Raw genomic sequence first — 16,984 nt, 5'->3', positions numbered from 1 at the left:
TTTGAAATATTGCAATATCCCTGACTGGGCCTCTTCACTGACGGTCGCAACTCCACAATCATATTTTTCCTTTCATTTATTTAGCAMATTTTTTTGGTACTTTTTTGAAACACCGCATTGTTGGTTAAGGGCACTTAAGTAATCATTTCACGGTGAAGTCTATACCTGTTGTATTTGGCGCATATGACAAAACATTTGACTTTAAATTATCTATTTGTTATTTGCAGCACGCGCTGACCAAATTGCGCGGACTGCCTTTCCTTCCGACTGTAGGCTTGTTTTTTTGTTTTTTTAAGGCAAGGGTCAGCTAAAGATCCTCTGTGGCCAAATCATGCTTTTAGTAGCCTATTTTATAAAAGTATTTTACACACACACACAGCTAATGTCAAATGCAGTAGAATTGCATGAAATGGGTTTTTCCCATGCAAAGAAATAAACTTATCCGACCGACTATTGCCGAGGCCTCTACACTACACGCGCTCAGCCATGCATTGAGCAGTCTGGATAGTCATTTAGGCTAATAATAATACTCAATCTACTCATCACATTACAAATAGTAGGCTCTCTTACATCGCATTTGCAGATTTATGATGCATGGAATGCTATATTATAATGGTGCATTTTGATGGTGAAAATGTGCTTCCCCAAACTTGAAACTCGTGCTCGGCCTATGCTAGTGATTGGGTTTGTTTCTCATCTTGTTGGCTGAGGGAAAGTAATTGTGGACAGTTATTTTAACATCTTCAAAGTACACGGTAAGGATACATGTCCTCAAATTACATTTTCTGTTAAGATGAATTACCATATTCTAAATGTGATTGTCATTCTGAGCACCGTGGGTGGACGCCCTATTCAGGTTACACACCCAATGCACATGGGTTCGGTACATTTCTCAAATGTCTGGTAAATTAAAGTGCTGCTGGTCAAATGTCCGGCGCCACATTTTCATAACAGAAACCTTGAAATGCGTGTGTGTGATCTGCAAATGTGAGCACATCAGTTTCAACAGAAATCTCCCTTACCCCACCTTTTCAGCTTCAATACTCCTTAATCCCCAGACAATGAGGAAACAAGTTCATTAGACAGACAGAGAAATGGAAAGACAAGAGGGTGATAGCATGACATGAGTCGGCAAAATGTGGAGATAATGGAACAGGAAGGAGAGAGCTAGAAAGAGGGAGAGAGTGAGGAGAGAAAGAAGGGAAAAAAACATTTGCTTTTGATGAGTACTTTTTTGTTTGCAACTTTAAATATGAGCAGATGGAAGGTGGAACTTCAGGCAGTCCTCTCAAATGAGTGTGGCCAGCAGCATCACGTAGAGCGCAACCATATAGGCATAGTGGCTAAATCCTTAGAGCAAACATGATACCCTTCATTTACTACGGTTTAAATGCACACTATACTACCGTATGTCCAATGTCCACTGCAGTTTCACCGTTGTTTAAATGAATAGTCAGGGTGTGTATAGTATCATCCCAGCCCGGTTAAGCGCTCAGGGGCCGTATTGACTTGAAATGGGATATAGGGTTGCTGCCTGGGATATAGTGTAGCAGGACAACTTGGCAGCTGGCAACTCCCTTGACAAAGCCAGGGCCTTGCCTTCTCAGCACACATATAAAAAGAGCCAGTGACTTGATTTAGATGCTCCTGTTCCTCAGGCTATGTGATGCTATGTGAGGGAATCTGAGAATGACAAAAAGGAGAGGGAAAGAGGAAGCAGAGTAGGCCCAATGCAAGTGGCTAGTTTAGTTGTCTCACCAGCGTTCAATCTAGGCTACATTCCCTCGCTCTCGAGTCTCGACATTTGAAAGTCAAAGAGGTAGAACTGGCATCACTAGCTCATGCAGGCCCGAGTCAGCCAAAACAAACATCTTCCCTCCAGTGTTCTTCCACCTCCTCACGTCACCCCCTCCCTCCTCAGACTGTAAAGCAGCACACACTTTAGACTGAGTGATGGCAGCTATGGAAGATTACAGGCAAGATATGGGACAATCCTTTTCTGCCTGGAGCCATCAATATTACATGTATACTGTATGTACACATGCATACTCTCACACACTGGAATGGATGAGAGAATAGTAGTCAGCGAGGGGGACGAGGAAAGAGAGAGAAATGAGGTGGGGAGGGATGGAAGGGGAGCAGAGAGAGCGAGAAGTATGCAAAATGTACACTGCTCAAAAAAATAAAGGGAACACTTAAACAACACAATGTAACTCCAAGTCAATCACACTTCTGTGAAATCAAACTGTCCACTTAGGAAGCAACACTGATTGACAATAAATTTCACATGCTGTTGTGCAAATGGAATAGACAGCCCAACAGGTGGAAATTATAGGCAATTAGCAAGACACCCCCAATAAAGGAGTGGTTCTGCAGGTGATGACCACAGACCACTTCTCAGTTCTATGCTTCCTGGCTGATGTTTTGGTCACTTTTGAATGCTGGCGGTGCTTTCACTCTAGTGGTAGCAAGAGACGGAGTCTACAACCAACACAAGTGGCTCAGGTAGTGCAGCTCATCCAGGATGGCACATCAATGCGAGCTGTGGCAAGAAGGTTTGCTGTGTCTGTCAGCGTAGTGTCCAGAGCATGGAGGCGCTACAGGAGACAGGCCAGTACATCAGGAGACGTGGATGAGGCCGTAGGAGGGCAACAACCCAGCAGCAGGACCGCGTACCTCCGCCTTTGTGCAAGGAGGAGCACTGCCAGAGCCCTGCAAAACTACTCCAGCAGGCCACAAATGTGCATGTGTCTGCTCAAACGGTAAGAAACAGACTCCATGAGGGTGGTATGGGGCCCGACGTCCACAGGTGGGGGTTGTGCTAACAGCCCAACACTGTGCAGGACGTTTTGGCATTTGCCAGAGACACAAGATTGGCAAATTCGCCACTGGCGCCCTGTGCGCTTCACAGATGAAAGCAGGTTCACACTGAGCACATGTGACAGACGTGACAGAGTCTGGAGACGCCGTGGAGAACGTTCTGCTGCCTGCAACATCCAGCATGACCGGTTGGCGGTGGGTCAGTCATGGTGTGGGTGGCATTTCTTTGTGGGGCCGCACAGCCCTCCATGTGCTCGCCAGAGGTAGCCTGACTGCCATTAGGTACCGAGATGAGATCCTCAGACCCTTGTGAGACCATATGCTGACACATGCACATTTGTGGCTGCTGGAGGTCATTTTGCAGGGCTCTGGCAGTGCCCCTCCTTGCACAAAGGCGGAGGTAGCGGTCCTGCTGCTGGGTTGTTGCCCTCCTACGGCCTCCTCCACGTCTCCTGATGTACTGGCCTGTCTGGTAACGCCTCCATGCTCTGGACACTACGCTGACAGACACAGCAAACCTTTTTTGCTGTGAGGATGATTTATTGTCAGGATGATTTATTGTCAATCAGTGTTGCTTCCTAAGTGGACAGTTTGATTTCACAGAAGTGTGATTGACTTGGAGTTACATTGTGTTGTTTAAGTGTTCCTTATTTTTTTGAGCAGTGTATATATAAATCATTATCTAAGGATCTCTGTTAGCGTGGCTGGTTATTCAGGATCCCACGCATGCGCTGTCCATAGCCAGGCAGCTGACCAGCCTGTCGGCCAGGCACAGGGAATCCACTAAGAGACCCGCAGTCCCGGGAGCAGTCAGCTCAACAGGACTGCTGGAAATATAGGACGACTAGGACCCCCCACTATAGGACCCCCCCCCCCCCCCCAGCAAAAAGCAAAAGCAGCGCAATAGAAGAGAAGAAAAGAGTGACGGAAAGTGGAAATATGTAGCCAAGTACTTGAAAACATCTGGTGTGTGTCTGTCTCAAAGAGCTGCAGAGCAGCAGCGGGGGTGTAGGAGTGGGGAGGAAGAGGATGGGGTAGAAACAGTTGATAGGCCTTGCGTTAGTCTGCCGCCTGTGAATCAAAGCCTTAACCTGCCGGAGCAGAGCGGGATGCCAGACACAAAGAGAAGGATGAGGGACTGGAGCGATGCCATGTTCGGCTGATTAGAGGAACGCGTACTATATCCATCCATCCATCCATCAGCATCTGTCAGCTGTGGAAGACTGTGCTCTCCAGCTTTAACCTTGTGATCTCTGTAGTCTGCAAATCTGCTCCAAAACAGCTTTGGAGCTTGGGCRGAAAAGGCCCTCAAATCCTTGCACTCTATTCAGAACCATTCAGTTCAACACACTGAAGATAGGCTCCACTGAGAGTCATGCAGACTTCTGCTACGTTTCACCTCAGATTATCAAAAGAACTGTACCAACATATCACCTGCCGCCAGTGTTCGATTACGAAGCAAACTGCGACAAATACTATGCCTGTCTGATGAAGTTACTGGTCATATCCACTGCACTATCTAGTTTCACTAGCTCATTCTTTATCTATTGCCATGAGTCACAAGACATCTCCATGTGTCACCTCTTGCTCAACAAACCTGTTATCACCCCGTGGGAGCATATAGGAGGAAAGAAGATACGGTATGAACAAAGCTAACAGAAATCATGTGAGGGGAAAGAGTAGACAAAACAGCTCTCCCCCCTCAGCTCACTACCACTCTCAGGTGTAAGGTGACAATACACAATAGGGAGACACTCCAGACCGAAACTGCTACAGACCTATATCTATCCTACCCTGCCTTTCTAAGGTCTTCGAAAACCAAGTTAAACAGATTACCGACCATTTCGCATCCCACCGTACCTTCTCCGCTATGCAATCTGGTTTCAGAGCTGGTCATGGGTGCACCTCAAAGTCCTAAACGATAGTGTCTTTGGAGTCATATTGCACTTCCTAAGGCTTCCACTAGATGTCAACAGTCTTTAGAACCTTGTTTAATGCTTCTACTGTGACGAATGAGGGAAGGAGAGCTCTTTGAGTCAGGTGTCTGGCATGAGCTGACCACGCACGCTCCCGTGAGAGCGACCTGCGTTCCATCGCATTTCTGAAGACAAAGGAATTCTCCGGTTGAAACATTATTGAAGATTTATGTTAAAAACATCCTAAAGATTGATTCTATACATCGTTTGACATGTTTCTACGAACTGTAATGGAATTTTTTGACTTTGTCTGGACCTAGTGCCTGCGCATTTGGATTGCTGTACTAAACGCGCTAACAAAAAGGAGGTATTTGGACAAATTATGGACGTTATCGAACAAAACAAAAATGTATTGTGGAACTGGGATTCCCGGGAGTGCATTCTGATGAAGATCAAAGGTAAGTGAATATTTATAATACTATTTCTGGCTTCTGYTGACTCCACAACATGGCGGATATCTGTATGGCTTGTTTGGGCTCTGAGCGCTGTACCCAGATTATAGCATGGTGTGCTTTTTCTATTAAAAAAATTWAAAATCTGACACAGCGGTTGCATTAAGGAGAAGTTTATCTAAAGTTCCATGTATAATACTTTTATCAATGTTTATTATGAGTGTTTCTGTAAATTGATGTGGCTCTCTGCAAAATCACTGGATGTTTTGGAGGCAAAACATTACTGAACATAACACGCCAATGTAAACTAAGATTTTTGGATATAAATATGAACTTTATCGAACAAAACATACATGTATTGTGTAACATGAAGTCCTATGAGTGTCATCTGATGAAGATCATCAAAGGTTAGTGATGAATTTTATCTCCATTTCTGCTTTTTGTGACTCCTCTCTTTGGCTGGAAAAATTGCTGTGTTATTCTGTGAATAGGCACTCACCTAACATAATCGTTTGGTGTGCTTTCGTCGTAAAGCCTTTTTGAAACCGGACACTGTGGCTGGATTTACAACAAGTTTGTATGCTTGTATGTTTGAGGAATTTTAATTGAGATTTCTGTTTGGATTTGGCGCCCTGCACTTTCACTGAAACTGCAGGGCGCCAAATTCAAAACCAAACGATTATGTTAGGTGAGTACCTATTCACAGAATAACAAAGCCATTTTTCCAGCCAAAGAGAGGAGTCACAAAAAGCAGAAATGGAGATAAAATTCATCACTAACCTTTGATGATCTTCATCGGATGACATTCATAGGACTTCATGTTACACAATACATGTATGTTTTGTTCGATAAAGTTCATATTTATATCCAAAAATCTCAGTTTACATTGGCGCCTTACGTTCAGAAGTTCCAAAACATCCTTTGATTTTGCAGAGAGCCACRTCAATTTACAGGAATACTCATAATAAACATTGATAAAAGATACAACTGTTATGCATGGMATTTTAGATRCACTTCTCCTTAATGCAACCGCTGTGTCAGATTTCAAAAAAGCTTTACGAAAAAAGCAAACCATGCAATAATCTGAGTTGGTGCTCAGAGCCCAATCAAGACACAAATATATCCGCCATATTATGCAGTCAACAGAAGTCAGAAGTAACATTATAAACATTCACTTACCTTTGATGATATTCATCAGAATGCACTCCCAGGAATCCCAGTTCCACAATAAATGTTTGTTTTGTTCGATAATGTCCGTCATTTGTCCAAATTCCTCCTTGTTGTTCTAGCGTTCAACTCACGACGCGCGGGCAGGTCCAGCGGAAAGTACGGACGAAAAGTTTAAAGTTTTATTACAGTCCGTAAAAACATGACAAACGAAGTATTGAATCAATCTTTAGGATGTTTTTAACATAATTCTTCAATAATGTTCCAACCGGAGTATTCCATTGTCTTCAGAAGTGCGATGGAACAGAGCTCGCTCTCACGTGAACGCGCATGGTCAGGGCATGTTCAGGTCATGATAGACCTGACTCCTTCCTCTCTCCTTCGGCCCCACTTCACAGTAGAAGCATCAGACAAGGTTCTAACGACTGTTGACATCTAGTGGAAGCCTTAGGAAGTGCAACATTACCAATATCCCACTGTATCTTCAATAGGAGCGGAGTTGAAAATCGATCAACCTCAGATTTCCCACTTCCTGGTTGGATTTTTTCTCAGGTTATTGTCTGCCATACGAGTGCTGTTATACTCACAGACATCATTCAAACAGTTTTAGAAACTTCAGAGTGTTTTCTATCCAAATCTACTAATAATATGCATATTCTAGCTTTTATGGCTTTGTAGCAGGCCGTTTACTCTGGGCATGCTTTTCATCTGGACGTGAAAATACTGCCCCCTACCCCAAAGAAGTTAAGCATCTCCAATCCAAAATTAAATCTAGAATTGGCTTCCTATTTCGCAACAAAGCATCCTCATGCTGCCAAACATACCCTCGTAAAACTGACCATCCTACCGATCCTCGACTTTGGCGATGTAATTTACAAAATAGCCTCTAACACTCTACTCAACAAATTGGATGCAGTCTATCACAGTGCCATCCGTTTTGTCACCAAAGCCCCATAGACTACCCACCACTGCGACCTGTACGCTCTCGCTGGCTGGCCCTCGCTTCATACTCGTCGCCAAACCCACTGGCTCCAGGTCATCTAGAAGTCGTTGCTAGGTAAAGCCCTGCCTTATCTCAGCTCACTGGTCACCATAGCAGCACCCACTCGTAGCACACGCTCCAGCAGGTATTTTTCACTGGTCAACCCCAAAGCCAATTCCTCCTTTGGCCGCCTTTCCTTCCAGTTCTCTGCTGCCTATGACTGAAACGAAATGCAAAAATCACTGAAGCTGGAGACTCATATCTCCCTCACTAACTTTAAGCACCAGCTGTCAGAGCAGCTCACAGATCACATAGCCCATCTGTAAATAGCCCATCTGTAAATAGCCCATCCAACTACCTCATCCCCATACTGTTATTTATTTATCTTGCTCCTTTGCACCCCAGTATCTCTACTTGCACATTCATCTTCTGCACATCTATCACTCCAGTGTTTAATGGCTATATTGTAATTACTACGCCACCATGGCCTATTTATTGCCTTACCTCCCTTATCTTACCTCATTTGCACACACGATACATAGACTTTTTCTACTGTATGTTTGTTTATTCCATGTGTAACTCTGTGTTGTTGTATGTGTCGAACTGCTTTGCTTTATCTTGGCCAGGTCGCAGTTGTAAATGAGAACTTGTTCTCAACTAGCCTACCTGGTTAAATAAAGGTGAAATTAAAAAAACAAGCTATTCATATTCAATTACTAAACAGCTCAACTGAAATCCTTGAGGACGGTTCCTGACTCCTGAGGATGTGATATGACCATTGTGATATAGGCTAGCCTAGGACGTGAGAGAACTTAGGCTCCTTCCCAGTCTGTGGTATCAACGCAGGAAGAGGCTTGAGCCAGAGACCAGCTCAGTTTGCACTGCCCTGAGCATCAATATGCACCAGAAAATGTGCTTTGTGACTAGAGCATTACCTTTACTTGACTGCCAAGACAAGGGAAAACTGTTCATATTTGGATAACCACTGGCTATAAGGCCAACCCTACATTCTAAAAAAGAAAAATAACCTACAAAGATACAGTAGATAGCTCTTCCACTAAACAAGTCCAGGCAATTAAAACATTAGCATACAGTGTGAAAAAAAGTGTCAGCATATTAATGAGGGCTAGCGCCCTTGTCATAGCAACCCATGGCAACACACTGGCCATTCATTGTCAGTGCAGCTGGTACATGTCTCTTTAGCTGCTCCCTCAGGTCTGAGTCCACTGGGACAGGCTCACTACTGAAGAGAAAAAAATAAAATTATCTCTACAGCTTCTCCTTTACTGTCTGCTGCTGCTTGGGTTGTAACTAGTTTGAGTAGTTTCCATAGCGCAAAGTTCATTTGTGGCTCGGGCACACACACACACCTCTGGGACAGCCCTCATTGCAACCATGATGACAAGCTGCACGACTCAGTAGCTAAGCAATGACAACCATAGGGACCAACCAGAAAAACTGAGGATAACCACGTAAACATTACAAAAAGGGCACTAAGAGTCACACAGTCATGAACGGCGAATGTGTTGCCTAGCCACCGCTACTATCATTCCAGAGTACTGGACAGAAAACATAAAGATGGCAGCCTGGGAAGGGTTCAACATCATTGTTAGATTGTGTTGGGGGAAAATGTAATGTCTTGCCCTGATTGGACCGAAAAGGAGCAGGGTCATGGATCTGACAAATAGGAAGGCTAACACTAATGAAACAGCCACAAGTATCAACAGGGATTGGCATAACAAGTTGCCTTGTCACCTAGGGCAAGTGAACTGAGCAGTCGTGCAAGTTGAGCCTGCTCTGTGGTTGTTCCATTGGGCAGGGGACAGTTTACACTAAAAACAACAAAAATGTGTAGTTCATTCACTACGTTCATATAAAATCACGTTCATATAAAATACAGAATATTGCATTTCTGCATGTAAGTGATCATATCTGACAGGCAACCAAAAGCCTACTCCTTACTTGGCTAATGGGCAAGTGCACTTCAGACCGTAAAAGGGATACTTCAGGATTTTGGCAACCAAGCCCTTTATCTACTTCCACAATGAACTTGTGGATACCATTTCTATGTCTCTGTGTGCAGTTGGAAAGAAATTGATAACTAGCGTTAGCACCATTGCTAACTAGCATTGGTGCAATGACTGGAAGTCTATGGTAACTGCTAGCATACCAGTAGATACCATAGACTTTGTCATTGCGCTAACGCTAGTTAGCATTAGCGCACAACACTACCTCCAACTTCTTTCATACTGGATGCAGAGACATAAAAATTATATCCATGAGTTCACCTGACTCTGTCCCTTTAAAATGTCCAATACCTGTTGAAGGGTAGCAAATGAATGGTCTCACAGCACTGGTTGGCTGATTGTGTAAACAGTAGTTCGCTAACTGTTGTAAGAAGGCCAAATAGGTGAAGCATGTCATTGCAGTCTCTTCCACAAATGGAGAAACTCCAAGTAACACATTGCATGTACACTACGGTTCAAACGTTTGGAGTCACTTAGAAATGTCCTTGTTTTTGAAAGAAAAGCACTTCTTTTGTCCATTAAAATAACATCAAATTGATAAGAAATACAGTGTAGACATTGTTGTAAATGACTATTGTAGCTGGAAACAGCTGATTTTAAAGGAATATCTACACAGGTGTACAGAGGCCCATTATCAGCAACCATCCCTCCTGGGTTCCAATGGCACGTTGTGCTAGCTGATCCAAGTTTATCATTTTAAAAGGCTAATTGCTCATTAGAAAACCCTTTTGCAATTATGTTAGCACCGCTGAAAACTGTTGTGCTAATTAAAGCAGCAAATAAACTGGCCTTCTTTAGACTAGTTGAGTATCTGGAGCATCAGTATTTGTGGGTTCGATTACAGTCTATTCTTGTTCTGAGAAATGAAGGCTATTCCATGCGAGAAATTGCCAAGACACTGAAGATCTCGTACAACGATGTGTACTACTCCCTTCACAGAACAGCGCAAACTGGCTCTAACCAGAATAGAAAGAGGAGTGGGAGGCCCCTGTGCACAACTGAGAAAGAGGACAAGTACATTAGAGTATCTAGTTTGAGAAACAGACGCCTTACAAGTCCTCAACCTCTTGACGCTAGAGAGTTTGTTTTTTTCCCCAGAGTTTTTATTTATTTTTTAAATAACGTTCAAGGTAAACGGACTATTACTCAGGTCCAGATCGTAGAATATGCATATAATTTACAGATTAGGATAGAAAACACTCCAAAGTTTCCAAAACTGTCAAAATATTGTCTGAGTATAACAAAACTGATTCTGCAGGCGAAAACCTGAGACAATCTAACCCGGAAGTGATTTTAAAAAAAAAGTTTGGCCCGTCTTTCTTCCATTTAAAGGGGTATAAACCAGATTCCTTTTCCAATGGCTTCCTCAGGCTGTGACCAGGCTTTAGACATAGTTTCAGGCTTTTATTTTGAAAAATGAGTGAGATTTTTCAAAACTAGTCAGGTGTCCTCTGATTAGTTCCTGCGCGCAAGAGGGGTAGCTCTCCATTTTCTTTCTCTCTTTTATTGAATAGGTTACGGTCCGGTTTAAATATTATCGATTATGTTTGTTAAAAACAACCTGAGGATTGATTATAAAAAAACATTTGACATGTTTCTAYGAACATTACGGATACTTTTTGGAATTTGTCGAACGGAACGAGGCTTTGGTTTTCTGAACATAACGCGCAACCCAAATTGCGTTTTTTTGTTATAAAAGTAATATTTATCTAACAAAAATAACATTTGTTGTGTAACTGGGAGTCTCGTGAGTGCAAACATCCGAAGATTATCAAAGGTAAGCGATTAATTTTATTGCTTTTCTGACCATGCTAATTTGGGGATAGCTGTTGTAGCATTGATTGATACACTCACAAAAGCTTGGATTGCTTTCGCTGCAAAGCATATTTTCAAAATCTGACACGATAGGTGGATTAACAACAAGCTAAGCTGTGTTTTGATATATTTCACTTGTGATTGCATGATTATAAATATTGTTAGTAATATTTTGCACCCTGCAATTCAGCGGTTGTTTAGGAAAATGATCCCCCTAAAGGGATCCGTAGCGCAGAGAAGTTAAATAGTACCCGCAAAACACCAGTCTCAACATCAACAGTGAAGAGGCGACTCCGTGATGCTGGCCTTCTAGGCAGAGTTCCTCTGTCCAGTGTCTGTGATCTTTTGCCCATCTTAATCTTTTATTTTTATTGGCCAGTGAGATATGGCTTTTTCTTTGCAACTCTGGATTAGCTAACACAACGTGCCATTGGAACACAGGAGGGATGGTTGCTGATAATGGGCCTCTGTACACCTATGTAGATATTCCATAAAATAAAAAAAATCTGCCGTTTCCAGCTACAATAGTCATTTACAACATTAACAATGTATTTCTTATCAATTTGATGTTATTTTAAATGGACAAAAAAAATTGCTTTTCTTTCAAAAACAAGGACATTTCTAAGTGATCCCAAACTTTTGAACGGTAATGTATGTCTGTACAGACCAGAGCTCAGTACGTTTTTACATTCTGGAATGTTCAATTGATCGCAAACGGTGCTATACTGAACGACCAGTTGAAAAACAGGGAGGGGTTGGGTTGTGGGTTCGGGAACGCTTTCAGCATGGCCACTGCCCTTTAAATACATCACTCATTGCTTCAAGCCACACCCACCAAATGGGGGCAAACGTACATCAATGTCTGTTCAAGAACGTTTTGGGGAAACGTGTCATTCAGTACAAACAGTTACGCAACGTTGCAAACGTTCAAGCGAACTGATCGCATCAGAACAGGATTCCACAAATTCAGTCTTGGGGTCACCCCTGGGTGCACGTTTTGGGTTTTTCCCTAGCACTACACAGCAGATTCAAATAAATCAATGAGTGGTTATTTGAATCTGCTGTGTAGTGCTTTGGCAAAAACGAACACCCGCCCAGGACCAAGTTTGGAAACCCTGTGATAGGATCTTGCTGTTCAGCAGACATCTCCATTGATAAAGTCAGGCTCTTATCCCATGAACAGCGTGGAGTCCTATAGTACAGTCCCCTCCGCTAGTCTAACGTTATAGCCAGTATCCACTCAGTCAACCTGACAACTCTTGTGACAGGGTCTTTGTGGCCATTTCTCACTCTGGAAACTATTTACTACAAAGAGGAGTAGGAAGGAAGGTTTGCCCAGCTCAAATGACGCTGCCCAAAGCAAACGGATTACAGAGCAGGTGTTATTTTTTATTTAACTAGGCAAGTCAGTTAAGAACAAATTCTTATTTACAAGACAGCCTACCGGGGAACAGTGGGTTAACTSCCTTGTTCAGGGGCAGAATGAAAGATTTTTACCTTGTCAGCTCAGGATTTGATCCAGCAACCTTTCAGTTACTGGCCCAACGCTCTAACCACTAGGCTACCTGCTGCCCCTTTTGTACACCTTCAAAAGATGGCAAACAGCCATGGCTGGGCAAATATAGAAAACAAAAGGCAGACCACTTTCTGAACTTGGTTGCACAAACCACTGTTTTTAAATTACATTCACTCCCTCCTAATCCTGTTTACAGAGGCTGCTAGGTGGATTTAAAATTATCCTGGTTCAGTAAGTGTACACAGGATGCGCCTAAACCTTGAGTATACAAGTCTTTCATCATAGCTGGTTGATTTTGTAAATACAGGCACTTTTGGATGTTAAATGTTTTTGAAAATTAACCTCTTGAAACTGCTTCTTTTCTCTCTGAATATGTTCTTCACTCTGTCTGGAAACAAGATCTAATAGAGTCTGAGACCATACCATTTAAATAAAWAAAAATGTTTTTATTGGTTTCCCCATATACCCGAGGGGAAATGTCATTGCCACCACTTCATAAAATTTGCTATTTTAGTTGAAAAGGAAATTACATAAATTGTGATTAAGGTATTTTATAGAACTTTTTTTTCATGTTTCAAGTTTTGATTACATGTATTTATCATTGTCATGTCTAAATGTCCATATAGTCCTTGAAGATACTCAGAAACATGTATTTACCACATTAAAATCGTAATATTTTACATTATTTTAGAATTATCTTAAGAACAAGCATATAAGGTTCACATACAGGAAAAATAATCAATATCAACTGTAATTAATACCCATTTAACTCAAATATGTACCGTGATAGTAATGACTTAGCATTGTGGTAATGACACTGTGGTGGAAATGGCATTTCATATAAAACAGATGAGAAATACCATTAAACAATTTACTGTCACAGTAGTACATGTTTAATTTGTTGAAGATACAGAACAGACCATTTGTTCCGATTCATCCCAAAGGGGTTTGATGGGGTTGAGGTCAGGGCTTTGTGCATGCCAGTCAAGTTCTTCCACACCGATCTCAACAAACCATTTATGTATGGACCCCCCGGGTTTGTGCGCAGGGGCATTGCCCCTTTACTGTTTCAGCATGATTTCTCCAGACTGTTGTCACAAAGTTGGAAGCACAAAATCGTCTAGAATGTCATTGTATGCTGGAGGGTTAAGATTTCCCATCATCGGAAACTAATGAGCCTAGCCCGAACCATGAAAATTAGCCCAAGACCATTATTTGTCCTCCACCAAACTTAAGGTTGGCACTATGCATGGGGCAGGTATCGTTTTCCTGGCACCTGCCAAATCCAGAGTCGTCCGTTGGACTGTCAGATAGTGAAGCATGATTCATCACTCTAGAGAACGCGTTTCCACTGCTCCAGAGTCCAATGGCAGATAGCTTTACACAACTCCAGCCGAAGCTTGGCATTGTGCATGGTGATCTTATGCTTGGGCGGGGCTGCTCGGGGAAATGGAAAACCATTTCATGAAGTTCCCGACGAAGAGTTATTTTGCTGACGTTGCTTCCAGAGGCAGTGCGGAATTCGGTAGCGAATGTTGCAACTGAGGACAGACAATTTTTACGAGCGTCAGCACCCGGCAGTCCCGTTCTGTGAGCTTGTGTGGCCTACCACTTGTGGTTGAGCCGTTGTTGCTCCTAGACGTTTCCACTTCACAATAACAGCACTTACAGTTGACCAGCGCTGCTATAGCAAGGCTTACATTTTATGAACTGACTGTTGGAAATGGTGGCATCCTATGACTGTGCCACATTGAAAGTCGCTGCGCTCTTCAGTAAGGGCCATTCTACTGTCAATGTTTGTCTGTGGAGAATGCATGGCTGTGTGCTCGATTTTATTCACCTTTCAGCAACGGGTGTGGCTGAAATAGCAGAATCCACTATTTTGAAGGAGTGTCCACATACTTTTGTGTATATATAGTGTATGTCCTCTCCTTGGTTGATTTAGGGGGCATCTCATATAAAATAATTAAAGTCAGTAATAACCATAGTAAGTCACATAAATAGACATCACAATCACTCCGTCATCCTAACATAATACAAAATGTAATAGCAAATAAGTGTTCAATTTCAACTTAATCATGATCATATGTAATTTGTCTTTTCAGGTCTTAAGGTTAGTAAAAATGTATGAACTAATACATTTCGTCATTATCACATTCTTTCCTTACCATCAGTTCATTATGTGGTGGTAATCACGTGTGGTGGGAATGACATGCTAACTCCAGTTGAACAGCTAGCATACAATGTATCCTAAATAAATAATAAAAACTATTTAAAAAATGTAACAAGTTGTTTTAATTATAGCCTACTTGGTAATGACATTCAATAAAAATATTATATTTTCCTTAATTTTCTATCATTTCCCGGCATCAAAATGTGAATTTCCCTCCATGTGCTCAGCTGTCACTAATCATATACATGGTAACAAAGTACACACACTTGAAAAAAACGTTATTATAATATACATTTGCTTGTCGTGGTGGTAATGACAAAATACTTCAAGAAGACCGTATTGTCTGTATTTTTTTTTTTTAAGTAACAAATGGCTTATGCACACTTAATATGCAGGTAGCCTAGTAGTTAAGAGCGTTGGGTCCAGTAACCTAAAGGTACCGAAAGGTTGCTAGAACGAATCCCCGAGCTGACAACGTAAAACAAAAACAAAAAACGTTCTGTCCCTGAACATGGCTRTTAACCCAAAAGTTTACGGTTATTGTAGTCTTAAAGGTTGTGAGAAAACATCTAAATTCACATTCTCTTAAAATCTAACGTATTTGCTAAATCCGTCATTGTAAATAAGAATTTGTTCTTAACTGACTTGTCTGGTTAAATAAAGATTAAATAAAACAAAATCACCCAGCTATTCCTACGGAATAAGAATGTTTTGCTTGGTCACAGACATGAACAGATGCAACAATATCATATAGCCTTCCTAGAGACAGACAGACAGACACACACACACACACACACACACACACACACTGTATGGTGTTCAGTAAACTAATTCGTTTTGTGTTTTTACATTATTAGACCATTCAAGTCTTACTTTAGATTTTGTACGAGAGTCATGATGATGTAACCAAAGATTCCACCATTTCTGGCGTAGCTAATTTACCTGGGCTCGAGCCTTTCTTCAACAACTCTTGTTAAAGCGTTAAAGCGGCCACAATAAATAAATAAATATTTAACATTTTAGATAGCCAACGTTAGCTACGGACTAACTAGCAAATGTGACGGAGAAACAAGCTATACAAGCCGGAAAACTAGCGTCACTGACTCCATTTCCTTCTGCTTTGCTAGCTTGCTAACGACTAGCTAACTTATTTCATACACGGTCATGATTTGTTGCTGGCTATCCAGTTAGCATTATTAGCTAGTTAGCTAGATAAAAATAAATAAACTGTGGCCAGCTTACCAACTAAACACACGAGACGGTGTTTACCATTCCACTCCTCTTGTTCGTGGATAGCTCAATGGTTCCTTTTCTAATTTATTCCAGGCAACAGAATTGCTAAACATCACTTTCACAATTCGAGTTGCTCCGGGGCTACGTTTCGAAGTTGAAATGCAGCTTCTTCAGCCACACTTCACATGTAGAACCAGTACAGGAAGTGATGTACACAGCTGTTTGGTGTTGCTTGTAGTAATGAATGGCAACGTCGGCAGAGACTTTAAGAGTTAGTTTAGCGCACCTCCTCGAACCTTTTCGTGCTGTATGCATGTCCTGATTTTCACCACTACTTGCTGTTTTGGTTTCACAATAATTAAATGAATGCACCGACAATACAATTGAATGGGGTGACGTTGGGTAGTACACAGTGACATAACGACCCTTTTGTGTTATGGCTTACTGAATATAGAACGAGGAAAACACGATATGCTTGACTCGATGAGACATGGTAAAGATAAATTACAGAAATTGTGTAATACAAATTACATTTGTTTATTTATACCTACTACTGTATCTTTCGCACACGTGCTTTTATTTAGAAATTGTACTTTCTAATAAAATATAGATTTTATACCAAATGGCAGATGGGAGAAAATAAAGTATTCTATTGTAATAGATGTGTTCTAGATTCTAGAATGGTGCATCACTCATCTCTTAGTTGAAAATCAAGTGTAAACCAATTGTGGTCAAAGCCAAAGTACTGACTTTTTGCCATATTTCAACACAAAACATCTTATTTAAAAGGTAAGGAATCCACTCAATACTTCAGTATTCAACGTTATGGGACTGGGTAGTTGTTAAATGTAGGTTAAATTACTGGTCCACTGGCAGGAGTTAA

The 16,984-nt window shown here is 41.7% G+C and overlaps 1 protein-coding gene across 1 annotated transcript in view; it reads right to left on the bottom strand.

Annotated features, from left to right (window-relative positions):
- LOC111959078 (beta-1,4-galactosyltransferase 3) overlaps positions 1 to 16,344 on the bottom strand; it is a 30,295-nt gene extending 13,951 nt beyond the window's left edge. The window contains exon 1 of the mRNA XM_023980507.2: positions 16,111 to 16,344. The gene's annotated coding sequence lies outside the window, so the exon portion shown is untranslated. The remainder of the gene's footprint in view (positions 1 to 16,110) is intronic.
- Positions 16,345 to 16,984: the final 640 nt, after the last annotated feature.

Source organism: Salvelinus sp. IW2-2015, linkage group LG35 (genome assembly GCF_002910315.2).
Source record: "Salvelinus sp. IW2-2015 linkage group LG35, ASM291031v2, whole genome shotgun sequence".
In the NCBI taxonomy this organism is placed as follows: Eukaryota; Metazoa; Chordata; class Actinopteri; order Salmoniformes; family Salmonidae; genus Salvelinus; species Salvelinus sp. IW2-2015.
The sequence above is the reverse complement of the archived record's forward strand: the minus strand, read 5'-3'. Positions and strand labels throughout refer to the sequence as shown.